Raw genomic sequence first — 21,681 nt, forward strand, 5'->3', positions numbered from 1 at the left:
TGCTGTTTTATGTAAAAATGGAAGACCTGTATCATAACCCATATGATAAACACTATTAAAAGGAATAAAAAACCCGCCCCCAAAAAAATGATGATCAAAAAGTTGATGATCACATTTTTTCTATGTGCGGCCCCTTTACCCAGCTGAGTTTGAGACCCCTGCTTTAATGTGTCACTGCACTCCTTTTTTGTACCTGTGCAGTGTCTGTGACTGCCACAGCCAATACTGCTGTACTTTCTTCATCAAACTAGTAAAGTCATAGTCATCAAAAGGTTCCAATGATGTTGATGGCATGGAGGTTTCTGAACCTGTTGTTGAAAATGGAACAACTAATTTGTCACCTGAAGACTTCTGGAACGACAAATACAAGTTGATCAAAACACAGCCAGGAGGAGGCTTTCTGGAATATAGGGCCTCATCCTGAAGATATTGCCTATGAAATGATTGAGGAACAATTTGAATTCATCAAAATCTAATTTTTTTTGCCATTTGCTCTGGGTAAATCCAACAAAATGGACGAGTGGATGGCCGCAATTTTGTTAAATTATAATGGGTTGGGAAACGGATACGCAAATTGAAGCGTATGTTCTCTGAGTTTACTGATTTTTTTCTACCTATATTATTATGTACTCGGATCTGGGGAAGGATAATAACGCACATTTGATTAGAATTTCCTGTAACAGGTTAAAGCATATCTCCAAATTCAAAATTTTGCATAATCACTCATCTCATTTTTAAGTATATAACTGGTATGATGAAAAAAAGAACACTTGAAAAATACAAAAGCAAAAGGGAAGACCAGAGAAACCTGATATCACTCTTGGGCTTTATACATTAACCCCTTCACAAACGTGGACGTATCCATATGTTCAGGTCGGTAGGTACTCACCAACCTTGGACGTATGGATACATCCAGGGAATTTTGCACGAACAGAGGCTGTGCATGCACGATCGCTGTCCCTGTTAGGGATGTACCCGGTAGGTACATCCCTACCGGGGAGGAAGAGGCGGCTCGGTGGATGGCAATAGGTGATCAATACATTTCTATTGGTGCATCTGGCTCTAAGGTGGATCTCCCCTTTAATGCTCTGACAGCTGACACCCGGCACTCAGTGCCAGGATCGGAGCCAAACAGAGGGAGGATGCGCCTCTGCCCTTTGATCAGCGCCCCCATGAAGTCATCACGGGGGGGCTGATCGTTGCTATGGTGACCCGATGTCATCATGATGACATCCGGGTCACCAGAGGTAGCAAAGTTGCTACATCATGCGCAGTGCATGATCTAGCAAGTTTGCCTGTCAGTGCAGCGCTGCCAGCTTTTATAGTATAGGAATGCTCCTGCATTCCTATGCTGTACAAGCGATCAGGCTCAAAAAAAATGAACGTACCATAGTGGAACAAAGTAAAAAGGTAAAAAAAAGTGAAAAAAAATTGTACAAATTAAAAAAAAAATCAAAAAATAATAAAAAATAAAAATATATTGCACCCGTAAATAAATATTTTTTTGAAAAAAAATATAAGTAAAACAAGTACACATATTTGGTATTGTCATGTCCAGACCGACCAGACCTATAGAACCGCCCCACTAGTTAACCCCTTTAGTGAACATTAAAAAAAATGACAAAAAATGATGCTTTATCATCATACTGCTGAACAAAAAGTGGAATAAAATGCAAGCAAAAAGCGAATGTAAACAAAAATGGTACCACTGAAAACGACATCTTGTGCGGCAAAAAACAAGCTGCCATACAGCTCCATCAGTGGAAGAATAAAAAAGTTATAGTTCTCAGAATAAAGTGATGCAAAAATAATTATTTTTTCGATAAAATACTTTTTATCGTGTAAAAGCGCCACAACATGAAACAACTATACAAATGTGGTATGGCTGCAATCATACTGACCCGAAGAATAAAGCTGCCTTATCAGTTTTACCACACGTGGAACAACTTAAAAGCCTTACAAAAAACAATTCCTGAATTGCTGCTTTTTGTTCATTCTGCCTCCCAAAAATAGGACTAGAAAGCACTCAAAAAATGTCATGTGTTCGAAAATGATACCAATAAAAACGCCACCTCGTCCAGCAAAAAATCAAGCCCTCACATGATTCTGTCAGCTGAAATATGGAAAAATATAGCTCTCAAAATATGGTGATGCTTGTTTTTGCAATGAAAAACGTCTTTTAGTGTGTGACAGCAGCCAAACAGAAAAATCCAATATAAATCTGGTATCGCTGTAATGGCACTAACCCAAAGAATAAAGTTGTCTAATCACTTATAGAGCACGAGGAACGGCGGCAATAATAAATAAAACCAATTCAGCTGCTGTTGATTTGTTCATTCTGCCTTCCAAATATTGCAGTAAGGCTGGGCTCACATTTATCCTGCGCTCTACTCTGAGTGCTTACACTGGGGTTTCCATGTAAATCTCTGAAATACATGATTCAGACTCAACCCCCGGTGGAAGATTCCCTATAATGAGGCAGATGGAGACACTGTGGACGTCATCTGGCCTGTGATCCGACGGTGTTCGTCATTTTAGGTGTGCATTAAAGCGCAGTCAGCCACAGTTTTGTGCCCTTCTGAAAAGGACAATGCTAAACAGAGACCAGAGTAGCTCTGCTGCTTCATTATAGTGAATGGATCCCACTTGGAGACTTAGATGGAAACCCCATTATAAGTGCTCATCGTAGAACACTGGATAAATGTGATCACAAACGTTATGTAAAATGTTTCCAATAAAAGCTTCAACTCAATCAAAAAAAAGCCCCCACTCAGGTTCATCATCTGTTAACCGAAATATAGGGGGCTTCCATGCTACTGGTAGCACAAAGGCTCCGGAAAAGTGCTAAGGCTCCTCGCCCCCCAAAAGAAATCCAACAAATTCTGTACTCCCAAATCCAAATGCCCCTCTCCCTTCTGAGCCCCAGTGTGCCTAAACCACATTTAGCATCCACATGTTTAGCATTTCTGTAGCGATGAGAGCCCGCCTAATTTACGGGTGTGTGTCTCAAGAAGCACAAGCTGGGCATTACAACATACTGGTGACTACAATGGCAGTTTGCAATTTTCACTTTGCAACATTCCCTACTGCTTGTTTCTAGAAAACACCCAGGGAGTCAAAATCATCATTACACCTGTAGATAAATTCCTAAAGAAGTATAATTTCCAAAATGGAGTCACATGAGGGGGGATTCTGCTCTTTTACCACGTAGAGGCTCTTTATATGGAGTCCACAAATTATTCTAGGAAAATCTGCTCTCCAGGACGCAAATAGCGCTCCATCCCTCCTGAATCTCACCGCATGGCTAAGCAGTACTGTACAGCCATATATAGGGTATTTCTAAATTCAGCAGGAATTGTGTGACAAATTTTGGTGCTATTTTTACCCATTTCCCAATGTGAAAATGTAAAATCTGTGGCTAAAACAAAATTTTGGTGGTAAAAATGTAATTTTTTTTTCGCTGCCTAATGGTATAAAATTCTGTGACACACCTGTGGTGTCAATATGATCACTGCACCCCTAGAGAAGTTAATTGAGAAGTGTAGTTTGTAAAATGGGGTCATTTATGGGGGGTTCTGATGTTATGGCACCTTATGAGCTCTGCCAATGTGACATGGCACCCTCAAACCAGTCCAACAAGATCTGAACCCCTATATGGCTCTCCTTCCCTTCTGAGCTTTGCACTGTGCCTCAAAAGTAGTTTTCGATTAGATATGGGGTATTGGTGTAATCAAGAGAAATTGCACAACACATTTTGGGGTCCATTTTCATCTGTAATCCTTGTAAAAATGAAAAAAAATGGGGGTAAAACATTTTTGTGGGAAAAATAATTTTTTCTCATTTTTGCAGATTACTGTTGTAAAATTCTATGAAGCACCTGTGGATTTAAGATTCTCTCCACACATCTCGATAAATTCCTTGAGGGGTCTAGTTTCTAAAATTAGGTTACTTGTGGGAGGTTTCTACTTTTTAGACGTATCTCCAAACACAACATGACACCTACCGACTAGTGTTGAGCGAGTATGTTTTGTTAACCCTTTTGCCGAGTATGCTCAGCCGAGCACCGAGTATTTATAGCGTGCTCGGGCTTTAAGTTTTCGTCGCTCCGTGAACATGATTTGCATTCCTCACATGTATTAAATCTGTCAAACAGTTGCAAATCATGGTCATGGAGCGACGAAAACTTAAAGTCCGAACACGCTATAAATACTCGGTGCTCGGCCCAGCATACTCGGCGAAAAGGTTAACAAAACATACTCGCTCATCACTACTGCAGACCATTCCATCAAAGTCTGCTTTCCAAAACGTCACTCCTTCCTTTCTGAGCCCTGCTGTGCGCCGAAACAGTAGTTATACCCCACACACGGGGTATCGGCGTACTCAGGAGAAATCGCACAACAGATTTTGGGTCCATTTCCTCCTGTTACCCTTGTGAAAATAAAAAATTTGGGGCTAAAACCATTTTTGTGTTTACAAATTTTTGTGAAGCACTTGGGGGTTCAGGAAGCTCCCTGCACATCTAGATACATTCCTTGAGGGGTCTAGTTTCCAAAATGGGGTCACTTGTGTTTTTTTTCACTGTTTAGGCACATCAGAGGCTTTCCAAATGCGACATGGCATCCACTAATAATTTCAGCAAATTTTGCATTCAAAAAGTCAAATAGTGCTCCTTCCCATCCGTGCCCAGCCGTACGCTAAAACAGTAGTTTTCCTCCACATATGGGGTATCGGCGTACTCAGGAGAAATTGCACAACAAATTGTATGGTGACATTTTTTGTGTTATCCTTGTGAAAATGTAAAATTTGGGGCTAAATGAACATTTTTGTGGGAAAAATGTGATTTTTTTTTATTTTCACTGCTCAACATTATAAACTTCTGTGAAGCACCTTGGGGTTCAAGGAGTTCACCACACATCTAAATAAGTTCCTTAAAGGGCACGTGTCGGTGATTTACACTGTTTTGGCACATCAGGAACTCTCCAAACTCGACATGACGTCCACTAATATTCCAGCAAATTTTTGTATTCAAAAAGTCAAATGGCACTCCATCCCTTCTAAGCTCTGCCGTGAGCCCAAACAGTAGTTTTCTCCCATGTATGGGGTATCGGTCTAGTCATGAGAAATTGAACAACAAATTGTATGGTGCCATTTCTCCTGTTATACTTGTGAAAATGCAAAATTTGGGGCTAAATTAACATTTTAGTGGGAAAAATGTGATTTTTTATTTTTACCGCTCAATGTTATAAAGTTCTGTGAAGCACCTGAGGGCTCAAGGTGCTCACCAATAGTGTTGAGCGAACATGCTCGACACTGCTCGGTACTCGCCCGAGCATCACGCTACTCGGGATGTTCGGCGAGCACCGAGCATTTCCGGGTTACTCGGGCTGGAGCTCGGGTCTCCGCCCTGCATATTTGGCGCTCTTTACAGAGCCAATGAACATGCAGGGATTGCCAGCCAGTCACTGTAATGCCGCAGCCATGTTGGTTGTGGGCATTACAGTGATTGGCTGGCCGCACAGCGTCACCTCGAGTAATTAAAACCGGGCGCTGCCATCTTGGACACAGTCGCTCCGGATCAGACAGTGTAGGGACAGCGCTGCTGATTTAGGGAGAGATATAAACTGTGAAATAGTTATTGTAGGGTCTGTAAAGGCTGCCAGATCAAACAAACAGTCCTTCTCAGGACTAATATCCATCCCAGATATCAGGCAGGCAGGCTGTATAGGAGACGCAGTGGTTATACCAGCAAATGCTGCCTTACAGTCCTGTGTGTTGCTCCTGTTGCTGAAATTGCTGGACTTAGCTCCAGGTCTCAGGGGACAGGAAAAATCCTTTTTTTTTTCATCTAAATCCTCTTTTTTTTTTCCTCCTTCACACTGTACAAATACCCGTCTTATTAACCTTTTGGTGCCCCCCCCCCCAAAAAAAAAGCGTGTCTCTGATTTTTCAGACACAAATATATCTGTTGAAAATAGTCAGGTGTAGGCTAGAGAAACAGAAGTGTTGTTTTGCACTTCCACAGTTCAAACCTCTGTGTTATCCACTTTTGGGCCACTTGTATCTAAAAAAAAAACAGTTTGAGTGTGTCGCTCACTGTTCAGCCGCAATTATATCTATTTAAAAAAGTCTGGTATACCCCAGTAAACAATAACTGTGGTTTTGCCATCCCACGGTAAAAAATCTCTATTATTCTGGTTTTGGTATTTTTTACGTAAAGAAAAACAGTAGTGTCTCCTGACTGTTGTGACACAAAAATATATCTGTTGAAAATAGTCTGGTGTAGGCCCGACAAATCCCAGTGTGGTTTTGCAGTTCCACGGGTCAAATCTCTGTACTATCCAGTTTTGGGCCTTTGGTATCTAAAAAAACACAGTTTGAGTGTGTCGCTCTCTGTTCAGCCGCAATTATATCTATTTAAAAAAGTCTGGTATACCCCAGTAAACAATAACTGTGGTTTTGCCATCCCACGGTAAAAAATCTCTATTATTCAGGTTTTGGTATATTTTCCGTAAAGAAAAACAGTAGTGTCTCCTGACTGTTGTGACACAAAAATATATCTGTTGAAAATAGTCTGCGGTAGGCCTGACAAATCCCAGTGTGGTTTTGCAGTTCCATGGGTCAAATCTCTGTACTATCCAGTTTTGGGCCTTTGGTATCTAAAAAAACACAGTTTGAGTGTGTCGCTCACTGTTCAGCCGCAATTATATCTATTTAAAAAAGTCTGGTATACCCCAGTAAACAATAACTGTGGTTTTGCCATCCCACGGTAAAAAATCTCTATTATTCAGGTTTTGGTATATTTTCCGTAAAGAAAAACAGTAGTGTCTCCTGACTGTTGTGACACAAAAATATATCTGTTGAAAATAGTCTGGTGTGGGCCCGACAAATCCCAGTGTGGTTTTGCAGTTCCACGGGTCAAATCTCTGTACTATCCAGTTTTGGGCCTTTGGTATCTAGAAAAACACAGTTTGAGTGTGTCGTTCACTGTTCAGCCGCAATTATATCTATTTAAAAAAGTCTGGTATACCCCAGTAAACAATAACTGTGGTTTTGCCATCCCACGGTAAAAAATCTCTATTATTCAGGTTTTGCTATTTTTTACGGAAAGAAAAACAGTAATAGTTTCTCCTTGATTGTTCAGATTGTTTAAAAGAGTCGGGTGTAGGCCAGAGAAATAGAACTGTGGTTTTCCTCTTCCACAGTTCTAATCTACTTTTTATTACCCTTTTTCCATTGATAGTGCAAGTGTAAGCACTACTTCCTTTACAATGGGCAAGGCGCGTGGCAAGGGACGTGGAAGTGGACGTTCTGGTGATGGTTCATGCAGTGGACGGGGCAATGGCCAAAGTGAAAATGTGCCACAACCAACAGCCACATCTTCTCGCTCTCACTTCTTCACCGAATTACTAGGGAAGCACAGAACAACACCAGTATTGAGAAATGATCAGTGTGAGCAGGTTATTAATTGGATAGCAGATAATACTTCCAGTTACCTGGGCACCACCACCTCCGGTCTGTCTTCCACACGGTCAACTCTTAGTATCCGTGAGTCTCGACTGCATACTCCTCCTCACCCTGATGCTCCTTCCTCCCACCATGCCGAGTGTCGTCAGACAGCAAGTGATCCCACACTTGGACACTCTGAAGAGCTGTTCACTGGTCCATTTCCATATTTGTGCCCCTCGCCTGATACGCTTGAAGTGGTGGAAGAGGAGATCGCATGTAGCGATGCCCAAATATTTGAACAGCCACGGCCACAGGAAGTCGACGCTGGCAATTTGTCACAAGAGGTGGACGATGACGAGACACAATTGCCAGGAAGTAAGGAGGAGCATCGTGGTGCGCAAGTGGAAGAGGAGGAGGTGGTGGATGATCTAATAACTGACCCAACGTGGCAGGAGGACATGCAGAGTGAGACCAGCAGCACACAGGGGGAGGGAGGCAGAGTACCCCAACAGGCAGGAAGAAGCAGTGTGGTGGCCGCAGACAGAAGGCGGGCAACCATTCCCCGTAACACCAACATGAGGGACGTTGCCAGTACAAGCGGTAGGTCTTCCAGAGTCTGGAATTTTTTTAAACACTCTGCTGATAACCCCAAAAAGGCCATATGTTCCACCTGCCATGCCAGCATCAGCAGGGGTGACAAAACTACCAGCCTGACCACCACCAGCATGATCAGGCACATGGCAGCAAAGCACCCGACTTTGTGGGGCGAAACCCAGGGTCCACGACCAGTGTCAGCGGGTGTCACCACTGCTTCTTCCACTGTTGTGCATGCAGTAGAACCCCCTGTTGTGTGTGCAAGGCAATCCCCTGTCCATACTGCATGTAAAGATGCCCCCTCCTCTCAGTCTTTACTTGTTATGGCAGTTTCTCAAGAAACAGCATCAACGTCCACGTCCACGTCCCACCGCAGCGTTCAATTGTCCATATCCCTGACCTTTGAACGAAAGTGGAAATTCACAGCTAACGCCCCACAGGCCACAGTACTAAATTCGCACATTTCATGACTGCTTGCATTGGAAATGCTGCCTTTTAGGCTGGTGGAGACGGAATCCTTCCGCAATCTTATGGCGGTGGCCGTCCCTCGGTACTCGGTCCCCAGCCGACACTATTTTGCCCAGTGTGCCATCCACGCACTACACAAGCACGTGTCCCAAAGCATCTGCCATGCCCTCAACAACGCAGTTACTGGGAGAGTCCACCTGACAACAGACACGTGGACAAGTGCTTGTGACCAGGGACAGTACATCTCTCTGACGGCACACTGGGTAAACATAGTGGAAGCCGGGACCCAGTCGGACCTTGGGACGGAACACGTCCTCCCCACACCGAGGATTGCGGGCCCTATGTCAGTCATAGTTGCCCCCACAGTGTACAGCTCCTGCGGATCCTCCTCCTCCTCCTCGTGTTCAGCCTCCATCTCAGATATCACCACATCAGTTACAAGCTGGAAGCACTGCAGTACTGCCTCCGTCAAGCGGCAACAGGCTGTGCTGAAACTCATAAGCTTAGGTGATAAACCTCACACTGCTTGTGAGTTGTGGACAGCTGTGAAGAGCAGGCAGATCTGTGGCTGAGACCGCTGAACCTACATCCAGGCATGGTCGTGTGTGACAATGGCCATAGCCTGGTGGCAGCTCTGAGGCGAGGTAAGATCACACACGTACCATGCCTGGCTCATGTGCTTAACCTCGTGGTTCAGCGGTTTCTTAAATCGTACCCCGAGTTGCCAGATCTGCTCGTGAAAGTACGCCGCCTGTCAGCTCATTTTCGCAAGTCTGCTATAGCTTCCGCCGCCCTTGCTGTGTTGCAGCAGCATTTGCATCTTCCGGCACACCGACTGGTGTGTGATGTCCCCACACGTTGGAACTCTACCCTGCACATGTTGCAAAGGATTTGTGAGCAGAAGAAAGCAGTTGTGAAGTACCAGATGCAACAAGGCCGTCGATATTCAGGTCAGACTCCACACATAAGACCTCAGGAGTGGACCTGGATGTCTGACATATGTACCACCCTGACAAACTTTGAGGAGGCCACCAAGATGGTGAGTGGCGATGACGCCATCATTAGTGTCAGCATCCCACTTGTCTGTCTTTTGCAACGCTCTCTGCAGAGAAGTAAAGAGGAGGTATTGCAGCCAGAGTATGATGAGATGGATCAAGAAGCCATAGTGGGCGATTACACACAGCCCAGCCTCATCTCATCCCAACGTGCATTGGGGGACAATGAGGGAGAGGAGGAGGAGGAGGAGGAGGAGGAAGAATAGGAGCTGCTATCATGCGCTGTAGACGGTAGTACCTGTACAAGTGTCATATCGTGGGTGGCTTGAGGACAAGGGGGAGGAGGATGAGGATGAGGAGGAGGACAGCATGGTCAGTTGTCATCTTGGTGAGGACACAGAAATCTTGCCCGTTACCAGTCTGGCACGCATGGCTGACTTCATGTTACGCTGCCTTAACCGTGACCCTCGCGTTGTCAAAATGTTGGGTGACAGTCATTGCTCGTTGGTGACACTTTTAGACCCCCGCTACAAGGAGAACTTTCACTCTCTTATTCCTGAGGTGGAGAGGTCTACAAAAATAGGGCAGTACCAGAAGGCCCTTGCTGCAGAACTCTTAAAAAAATTCCCATCTGAACACGCTAGTGGCAGAGGTCACAGTTCGTTGCCCAACCAAGGCGTACAGGCGAGAGAGATGCAACTCCAATCCAGCAGAGGCAGGGGAACACTGTCAACGTTCTGGAACAGATTTCTGACACCAGCCCAGCTTACAGGCACTGAGGCGCGGGGTACTCTCACAAGGAGTGGAAAGTTTCAAAAGATGGTGAGGGAGTACCTTGCCGACCGTACCAGCGTCCTCCATGATTCCTCTGTGCCTTTTAATTATTGGGTATCCAAGCTGGACACTTGGAATGAACTCGCTCTGTACGCCTTGGAGGTCCTGGCCTGCCCTGCCGCTAACGTGTTATTGGAGCGTGTTTTTAGTGCCGCTGGGGGAATTATAACTGATAAGCGCACTCGCCTGTCAACTGACAACGCTGACAAGCTGACCCTTATCAAAATGAGCAAGGGCTGGATTGGGCCAGATTTCTCATCACCACCAAATGACAGCAGAGTAACATAAAGTCAAATCCACTGTGTTATTTCGGGAGGTGTATTTACATGCACCGCTTCACACCCACATATGGGTATACGCTTCCTCATTTCGGCTGTTTTATGTTCTTCTCCTTATCCTCAGCCTCCACCACCACTATACCACCAGGGTGCCAGCATTGCAAGTTCCTCCATCCTTATGTTTGTAATATGCTGTACTGCATGGTTCTTGTAAGGGGCATTGCATGTTGCTCCGTCCTAATTTTTGGAAGCTTTTGCTTGGAAGACATAAGCAAATCCTATGGGAGACCCACTCCCCAATAATGGGACTTATGTTTGTAATATGCTGTACTGCATGGTTCTTGTAAGGGGCATTGCAAGTTGCTCCGTCCTAATTTTTGGAAGCTTTTGCTTGGAAGGCATAAGCAAATCCTATGGGAGACCCACTCCCCAATATTGGGACTTATGTTTGTAATATGCTGTGCTGCATGTTTCTTGTAAGGGGCATTGCAAGTTGCTCCATCCTAATTTTTGGAAGCTTTTGCTTGGAAGGCATAAGCAAATACTAAGGGAGACCTACTCCCCAATAATGGGACTTATGTTTGTAATATGCTGTACTGCATGGCTCTTGTAAGGGGCATTGCAAGTTGCTCCGTCCTAATTTTTGGAAGCTTTTGCTTGGAAGGCATAAGCAAATCCTATGGGAGACCCACTCCCCAATAATGGGACTTATGTTTGTAATATGCTGTACTGCATGTTTCTTGTAAGGGGCATTGCAAGTTGCTCCATCCTAATTTTTGGAAGCTTTTGCTTGGAAGGCATAAGCAAATACTAAGGGAGACCTACTCCCCAATAATGGGACTTATGTTTGTAATATGCTGTACTGCATCGCTCTTGTAAGGGGCATTGCAAGTTGCTCCGTCCTAATTTTTGGATGCTTTTGCTTGGAAGGCATAAGCAAATCCTATGGGAGACCCACTCCCCAATAATGGGACTTATGTTTGTAATATGCTGTACTGCATGGTGCTTGTAAGGGGCATTGCAAGTTGCTCCGTCCTAATTTTTGGAAGCATTTGCTTGGAAGGCATAAGCAAATCCTATGGGAGACCCACTCCCCAATAATGGGACTTATGTTTGTAATATGCTGTACTGCATGGTTCTTGTAAGGGGCATTGCAAGTTGCTCCGTCCTAATATTTGGAAGCTTTTGCTTGGAAGGCATAAGCAAATCCTATGGGAGACCCACTTCCCAATAATGGGACTTATGTTTGTAATATGCTGTACTACATGGCTCTTGTAAGGGGCATTGCAAGTTGCTCCGTCCTAATTTTTGGAAGCTTTTGCTTGGAAGGCATAAGCAAATCCTATGGGAGACCCACTCCCCAATAATGGGACTTATGTTTGTAATATGCTGTACTGCATGGTTCTTGTAAGGGGCATTGCAAGTTGCTCCGTCCTAATTTTTGGAAGCTTTTGCTTGGAAGGCATAAGCAAATCCTATGGGAGACCCACTCCCCAATAATGGGACTTATGTTTGTAATATGCTGTACTACATGGCTCTTGTAAGGGGCATTGCAAGTTGCTCTCTAATAATTATTGGAAGCTTTTGCTTGGAAGGCATAAGCAAATCCTATGGGAGATCCACTCCCCAATAATGGGACTTACGTCTGTAATATGCTGTACTGCATGGCTCTTGTAAGGGGCATTGCAAGTTGCTCCGTCCTCATTTTTGGAAGCTTTTGCTTGGAAGGCATAAGCAAATCCTATGGGAGACCCACTCCCCAATAATGGGACTTATGTTTGTAATATGCTGTACTGCATGGCTCTTGTAAGGGGCATTGCAGTTCCTCATAATTTTTGGAAAGCCTTCCATTCACTGCTTAGAACAACAGTGCACAGGAGACCCAGTTGCTATAAATGGTAAAAAAGGTTTAGTTAAGGCCCTATGACCTCCATGTCATTTCGGGGCATTGGAGTGCCTCGAAATTTTTAGCAGGCATTGCACTCACTGTATGCCCTATAACTGTGTAGCCGAACTGCTCCTTTTGTTACAGAAACATATCCTACAAGACATATCTGGTTGACTGGCCTGATATTGATGAGAATGGTCCCTATTACTCCTGCTCTTTCTCCTTTGCCACTACCTCATCCATCATTTATCACCTGAAGCTTTGTTTAAACGGGAGTCATAGAACTTGGATAGTAGCAGGAAAACATCCAGCAATCCTCGGAGGAGGTAGGCTATGCGCCAAAACGCTGACCACCTCAGCCCTAGCCGCTACTACATACATGCGCTTGCATTCCAACAAAACAAAGCAGATGCTAACTTCCATCATCCTCATCATGCTCCTCACCTTGGCACTCTCAACTCCCCTGATGGAGAAACCAGGGCCCACCGGAGGAGTCTGGTTGTCTGGTGGGCTCGGCCAATGCTGCCCTAAAGCAGGCCAGGCTTTGAAAAGTGTGGGAAAGGTTACCGGGACAAATAGGAGTGGCTGGGGACCGAATATGGACACCCGGCCGCCCCCTGGAGGCTGGGGAGCAAGCGGAGACATCCGGCCACCGGGCGGCTGGGGCCTGAGTATGGATACCAGGCTGCCGATGCAGCCATGGCGTGGTGGCCAGATTCCGCCTCCACATGCCTAAAAGGCCCAATTTAAAGTGCAAGCAAGCAAGCAGTATGGTATTGCAGCCTGGGGGTGGGTGGGTGGCAGGCTGCATACTTGCGCTTGCATTGCAAGGAATGGGAGAGGTACAATTGAACACTGCCCTGGGACAAGGACTTGAACGGGGATAGTTGCAAGTCTGCAACGACAGGTGCAGGGTGGGAGGCATCTTCGCATGTACCATGAACAGGGGTTTGGCATGCACACACTGCAGCGGAATAGGCTCTCCTTTCCACTAAATGCACTGGGGAGGGCACAGGTAATGTTTTGGTATACGCGCTTAATCTTATGTATAAGGCACACCAGGACAAATAGGGACGGCTGGGGACTGAGTATGGATACCTCGCTGCCGAAGCAGCCATGAGGTAGTGGCCAGCTTCGGCCTCCCCCAAACTAAAAGGCCCCATTTCAAGTGCAAGCTAGCAGTATGGCATTGCAGCCTGGGGGTGGGTGGGTGGCAGGCTGTACACTTACACTTGCATTAAAAGAAAACAAAGCAGATGCTAACTTCTGTCATCATCATCATGCTCCTCACCTTGGCACTCTCAACTCCCCTGAAGGAGAAGCCAGGGCCCACCGGAGGAGTCTGGTTCTCTGGTGGGCTCGTCCAATGCTGCCCTAAAGCAGGCTGGGCTAAGAAAAGTGTGTGGGGGGATGTTCCAAGGAGAAATAGGGGCAGCTGGGGACTGTTTATGGACAACCGGCTGCCCCCAGGCGGCTGGGAACCGTGTGTGGACACCCGACCGTGGGGCGGCTGGGGACCGAGCATGGACACCCGGCCCCCGGGCGGCTGGGGACTGAGTATGGATTCCAGGCCGCCAACGCAGCCATGACTTGGTGGCCAGATTACGCCTCCACATGCCTAAAAGGCCCAATTTCAAGTGCAAGCAAGCCAGCAGTATAGTATTGCAGCCTGGGGGTGGGTGGGTGGCAGGCTGCATACTTATGATCACTTATGATGGGCACACTTTTAGACAGTGACCTGGGTGTCAGAGATGCTTCCAGGGGTCTTCCCCATGCTGTTCCCATGTCTTTTCAGCACTTTATGCATGTGTCACACAGCACATGGCCAGATAAGGTTGTAAAATGTTAAAATGACATTTCCCTGTGAATGCATTTGTCACAGTTGAAAGCAATACAAAAGTGCAAAAACGCATAAAAAATGCTACTTGTGAACATAGCCCAAGGTGTGGAGGAGTATTTTTGCTTTTGGTTATTTATTTTACCTTATACACAAGTCTTTACCCTGGAAAAGAAATTCCTTAACATATTTCACAGGAAAAAAGTTTCAGTTTCGTTTTTGAACGTTTTATTGTGAGCCCGTAAAAGTGGCTTAATACCTCTGACCACGTTGTTGACAGCAGTGACCTGGGAGTCAGAAATGCTTCCTGGGGCGATCCCCATGCTGTCCCCATGTCATTTGAGCACTGTCACTATCGTTTTGAGCACTTGTTAGGCTTTTAAAAGACTGCCGGGGGTGCCACCGCAAAAATGCTCGGGTCTCCCATAGACTAACATTGGGCTCGTTGCTCGGGTCGAGCACCCGAGTATCACGGCGAGCTCGGCCCGAGCTTCGAGCACCCGAGCATTTTAGTACTCGATCAACACTACTCACCACACATCAAGAGAAGTTCCCTTAGGATTCTAGTTTCCAAAATGGGGTCACTTGTGGGGGGTTTGCACTGTTTAAGCACATCAGGGGCTGTCTAAATGCGATATGGCATCCGCTAATTATTCCAGCAAATTTTGCATTCAAAAAGTCAAATGGCGCAAATTGCCGTGTGCCCAAACTGTAGTTTTCCACCACATATCGGTGTATTCAGGAGAAATTGCACAACAAATTTTATGGTGCCATTTTCTCCTGTTACCCTTGTGAAAATGCAAAATTTTGTGCTAAATGAACATTTATGTGGGAAAAATTTTATTTTTTTAGTTTCACGGTTCAACTTTATAAACATCTGCGAAGCACTTTGGGTTGTCCAAGGTGCTCATAACACATCCAGATTAGTTCCTTGAGGGGTCTGGTTTCCAAAATGGGGTCATTTGTGGGAAGTTCACACTGTTTAGGTACATCAAGGGCTCTCTAAACGCGACATGGCGTCCACTAATTAATTCAGCAAATTTCGCATTCAAAAAGTCAAATGGCGCTCCTTCTCTTCTGAGCCCTGCTGTGTGCCCAAGCAGTACTTTTTCCCAACATATGGGGTATCGGTGTGCTCAGGAGAAATTGCACAACAAATTTTAGGGTCCATTTTCTCCTGTTACTCTTGTGAAAATAAAAAAATCTGAGTCTATTTTGTGAAAAAAGTTAAATGTTCATTTTTTCCTTCCACATTCCATTAATTCCTGTGAAGCACCTCACGGGTTAATAAACTTCTTGATTGTGGTTTTGAGCACCTTGAGGGGTGCCACTTTTGTGTATTTTCTGTCATATAGGCCCCCAATGTCACTTCAAATATGATGTGGTCACTAAAAAAATGTTGTAAAAATGAGAAATCGCTGGTCAACTTTTAACCCTTCTAAGTTGCTAACAAAAAGAATTGCGATTCACCCACGTCTGTGAACATGTTAAATGCCGCTGTCAATCTCCGACAGCGACATTTAACATCGTCGCGCCTGAAGCACGTCATAAGACCCATGTCCATCGACATGCCCGTCACATGATCGTGGGGCACCGATGGGTTGGCATGCAAACCTGGGGTCTACAGAAGACCCCTGTGGTTGTCATAGCTGATCTGCTATAAGCGTTGCCCAGCGGTCCGTGTTTATAGCAGATGAGTATTTCTGCAACACATAGCTCTGTGTGTTTCACAAGCACTCAGAAGAATGCAGCTTCAAGTCTCCATAGGAGACTAATGAAGCAGGTAAAAAGTAAAAAAAACGTTTTTCAAAATGTTTAAAATATCTAAAAGTTTAAATCACCCACCTTTCATCCCATTCAAAATAAAACAATAAAAAAAACCAAAAATACACATTTGGTATCGTCATGTTCAGAAAAGCCCAATCTATCAAAATATAAGAAGAATTAATCCGATCAGTAAATGACATAACGAGAAAAAACTGCAGAAGTACAGTTTTTTGGTCGCCCCAACATTGCAATAAAATGCAAAAATGATAGATCAAAACATCGCATAATCACCAGAATGGTATCAATAAAATTGTCAACTCAGTATGCAAAAAATAAGGCCTCATTCAGCCCCAGATCCTGAAAAATAGAGACGCTATGGGTCTCGGAAAATGGCAACATTTTTATTCGATTTTTTTACAGACTTTGGATTTTTATTCACCACTTAAATAAAAAAAAGAACTTATAAATGTTTGGTATCTACGAACTCGTAATGACCTGGAGAATCGAATTATAATGGCAGGTCAGTTTAAGCAACAAAAAAAAACAATTGTGGAATTGCACTTTTTTTTCCCCATTTCCCAGTGCACTATATGGATGAAATCAATGGTGACGTTCAAAAGTACAACTCGTCCCGCAAAAAACAAGCCCTCACATGGCCATATTGATGAAAAAATAAAATAGTTATTGGTCTGGGAAGAAGGGGAGCAAAAAATGAAAGCGCAAAAAAGGAAAATGGCTCAGGAGTGAAGGGGTTAAGGAACAGAGGTTAGGGAGCTAATTTTACCACCAAGGATCCTATCTAAGATGCAGATATTGCTGTTAGGCCCCACTATCAGTATTCGGTCAGTATTTTTTTCAAGAGTGGGAGCCAAAAGCAGGCGAGGAACAATCAGAGAAAAGGTAAAATAGAAACAAGTCACCAATTCTGCATTTACAACCCCTGGCAAAAAATTATGGAATCACCGGGCTTGGAGGATGTTCATTCAGTTGTTTAATGTTGTTGAAAAAAAGCAGATCACAGACATGGCACAAAACTAAAGTCATTTCAAATGGCAACTTTAGGGCTAAACACTAAAAGAAATCAAGATTAAAAATGTGGTACTCAGTAAGGGTAATTTTTTTCAGACCATGCAGAGGGAAAAAATTATGGAATCATTCAATTCTGAGGAAAAAATTATGGAATCACCCTGTAAATTTTCATTTCCAAAACTAACACCTGCATCAAATTAGATCTGCTCATTAGTCCGCATCTAAAAATGAGTGATCACACCTTGGAGAGCTGTTGCACCAAGTGGACTAAAATGAATCGTGGCTCCAACACGAGAGATGTCAATTGAAACAAAGGAGAGCATTATCAAACTCTTAAAAGAAGGTAAATCATTACGCAATGTTGCAAAAGATGTTGGTTGTTCACAGTCAGCTGTGTTTAAAATCTGGACCAAATTCAAACAACATGGGAAGGTTGTTAAAGGCAAACATACTGGTAGACCAAGGAAGACATCAAAGCATCAAGACTGGAAACTTAAAGCAATATGTCTCCAAAACAGGAAATGCACAACAAAACAAATAAGAAACGAATGGGAGGAAACTGGAGTCAATGTCTGTGACCGAACTGTAAGAAACTGCCTAAAGGAAATGGGATTTACATACAGAAAAGCTAAACATAAGCCATCATTAACACCTAAACAGAAAAAAACAAGGTTACAATGGGCTAAGGAAAAGCAATCGTGGACTGTGGATGACTGGATGAAAGTCATATTCTGTGATGAATCGCGAATCTGCATTGGGCAAGGTGATGATAATGGAACTTTTGTTTGGTGCCATTCCAATGAGATTTATAAAGATGACTACATGAAGAGAACATGCAAATTTCCACAGTCGTTGATGATATGAGGCTGCATGTCAGGTAAAGGCACTGGGGAGATGGCTGTCATTAAATCTTCAATAAATGCCCAAGTTTACATTGATATTTTGGACAGTTTTCTTATTCCATCAATTGAAAGGATGTATGGGGATGATGACATCATTTTTCAAGATGATAATGCATCCTGCCATAGAGCAAAAACTGTGAAAACATTCCTTGAAACAAGACACATAAGGTCAACGTCATGGCCTGCAAATAGTCTGGATCTCAATCCAATTGAAAATCTTTGGTGGAAGTTGTAGAAAATGGTCCATGACAAGGCTCCAACCTGCAAAGCTGATCTGTCAACAGCAATCAGAGAAGGTTGGAGCCAGGTTGATGAAGAGTTCTGTTTGGCACTCATTAAGTCCATGCCTCAGAGACTGCAAGCTGTTATTATAGCCAGAGGTGGTGCAACAAAATACTAGTGATGTATTGGAGTGTTCTTTTGTGTGTTTGTTTTTCATGATTCCATAATTTTTTCCTAAGAATTGAGTGATTCCATAATTTTTTCCCTCTCTGAAAAAAATGACGCTTACTGAGTACCACATTTTTAATCTTGATTTCTTTTAGTGTTTCTTAAAGCCCTAAAGTTGCCATTTGAAATGACTTTAGTTTTGTGCCATGTCTGTGATCTGCTTTTTTTCAACAACATTAAACAACTGAATGAACATCCTCCGAGCCCGTGAAAATATGCCTTAAATGATTTAAACCTTCAGCAGTTTTTTTAATTTGTTGCAGGCACTTTAACTGATTGTAGATGGGTGGTGGTTCCGGTGCTCAGACCTTATAGGTTGTTCAAAAATCTGCTGAGAAGTCTGAAGCTCAGGCAAAAAGACCGTAATGACTGAGCACACACACAGATGAGAGTACAGATTCAATAGAAAACATAGCCTATGCTTTCTATTGAATCCATACTCTACTCTGTATATGCACTCAAGCAGGAGCAGTGTTCTCCAGCGGTTGGAGCTGTGCACTTGGCCCATCGTCTATTAAGCTATTAGGAAAATAATAACAAACATCAAATTTAAAGAAGCATAAAATACCAGAAATATGTATTTTGTGCATGATGTAATGTAAAGCAAATGTTTCTTTTTCCTTTGTGTTAACTTATAAATATATTTTCCATTTAACTTTGTCACCTAATAGGGATCCTGTTATATTGTTTCTATTGCTATGCTTCAAAATCATTTCCAACTTTTCCATAATTATCATTCCTCTATAACAGCAATGCACACTGGCCTCGAACACAGCACTTAATACTTGTGTGTATAGCATTTCTTAGCAGTACTTACACCCATTACCGACACTTACTCCTTTGCACTTTACATACTATTAAATTATATAAATCATTGCATTCCTAAGTGTTGAAGCAGTCAACTGCACATTATGCTATGAAAATAGCAGCCCAGTTAAAATTATATCTATGCTGGATAAAAACAACATAATAGCAATACATTTTCTGCCATAACCAACCATGGTATAAAGTTTCACACAATAAAGTACAATACATCAACACCTATACATTTCAGCTTTTTATAATTTTCCAAGTAACTATTATTTTCTAAAGTAGTTATTGTCAGTGACCACAAAAGAATATATATGTTCATTATACATTGGTTCTTCATTCACTATTTGTGTGATATTATTTCTATTATTATAGAATAGTGGAATAACATACTGTATAATAAAATAACAGTGGCGCATATGTGGCACCCCAGGGGTCTGGTTCCCACAGTAATAGCAATATTACGTCTGTGAGCAGGTGGGAGGTTTCCTGGTCAGACATCCTATGCATGCCACACCTCCTGCCCAGTCCTGGGAGGGGAAGAACTTCCCCTATATAAAACTAGGGCTGAGGCAGGGTTAGGGAGAGAAGAAGAGGAGTCCCAGACAGAGACATAGTCTGGTCTGGAGAGGAGCAGCTATAGGAAAGAAAGATCAGGAGCTCTGTGGGAGCTGTGCTAAAAGAGATCAGGTGCTGGAAGCTGTAGAGCTCGCCCTGATTGAAGAGTTCTTACCGGACCCGGGGTCCGAGGCTGCGGGGACTAATCTTTACCCAGCAGCAGAAACCGCCCGGCAGGGGATTTCAGGTCCTCTGGCCAAGAAACCCGAAGGCACGGTCACACGCAAGGGACCAGCACCGCGACGTGGAGCGGAAGTTACCAAAAGGCCCCGAGTCACCGGCCATACGGGTGAGCACCACACGGTACACTCAGGGACGTGGGCTACTTTTACCTGCCTCTAGCAAGGTAGCCAGAAGAGTACAATTAGTTGGAGAGGCCTACAACTCCGCCTGGCCAGGGGAGATCCCATCAGCTCACGGACTGACCAGGCCCCGATCGCTAGCCAGTACTCCGGGAGGGTCTACCTTGTCACCAGTAAAGACCCAGAACTACACCGCACCGTCTCTGAGTGGTTCCTGCTACCCCCCTTCAAACACGTCCGCTGCCCTGAGGCCATACCCCTCCCGTTGGGGGTTCTACCAGCTACGCTGCACAACCTTACCACCGGCCTCAGCGGTCTGCCCTGCAGCGGCGGCTTCATAGCCGCATTCAACGGGTGGCGTAGTCGAACACCGTACCATCTTCTGCTAAACTCTGCCGCTCAGTTTGACTCCCTGGGCACGGACCGGGTCACCGCCACGAGACTACTACTCCTATCTGATCCGGATCCGGGTAGGCTCCTGCGCGCGCAATGCCGCACGACACAGCAGGCCCAGGGGCGCGTCAACTTTTGGCGTAGTCGGCAGGATTTCGTGCCCGCAACCACCGGGTACTGCGTGCCTGAAAAAGAGACTTTTAAACTTACCTGTGGTGAAGATTCCCACCATCCGACGCCATCTTCTACCTTCTTCCCGCCATCCGTGGAGTTTTCCCGCCGTTGGACGCCATCTTCTGCCTTCTTCCCGCCATCCGTGGAGTTTTCCCGCCATTGGACGCCATCTTGAAGATGCCGCGCGGGAAGAAGAGGGGCGTGGACTCTGAAAAGCCCGCGAGAACTGAAGCCCCGCCTCACGTCCGGACGTTGCGTAAGGTCCTGGAAGGAGCCCAGCAGACGCCGACGTCACAGGAGCGCGACGGAAGGTCCTCGACCCTGACGATCCACTGCGGAGCCGCGGCCTACGGAAGAGGATCATCGCAAGGTAGGCCACGGTCCACTAGGGGGGAGGAGGATGTCGGATACGGAGGAGAGCTTCACTGCCACAGCCACCGCCAGCATCACCGCTGCTGCGGTCATGCCTTTCACCATGCCCTATATCCCGGGGGCAGCCTGGCTACCCCAGTACTCAGGGGAGTCACATACCCTGAATGACTTTAGAGAAAAGCTGGATAGCCTCTTCCAGGTGTACCCCCTCACAGAAGAGCAAACAGTGAGCATCCTGGTGGCCCAACTAACCGGGGCAGCCCAAAGGGAGGTAAAGTCCTGGCCGCCTGGGAGGAGGAATGTCGCAGGGATATTAACCCGGCTGAAGGACACCTTTGATACCCGCACCTCAGCTGAGATTAAGCTTAGATTCTACGGGTGCAAACAGCGAGCACATGAGAGTATAAGAGACTATGCTTTAAACCTACAAGAGGCCCTGAGAGCCATTAAGCAGACCGACCCTGACGGCGTGGGAAACGAGGACAGGCTGTTGACCGAACAATTTATAGAGGGACTATATTGCA

The sequence above is a fragment of the Phyllobates terribilis genome, unplaced genomic scaffold (genome assembly GCF_046119375.1).
Source record: "Phyllobates terribilis strain yellow unplaced genomic scaffold, ASM4611937v1 Scaffold_5__5_contigs__length_657084704, whole genome shotgun sequence".
Lineage (NCBI taxonomy): Eukaryota > Metazoa > Chordata > Amphibia > Anura > Dendrobatidae > Phyllobates > Phyllobates terribilis.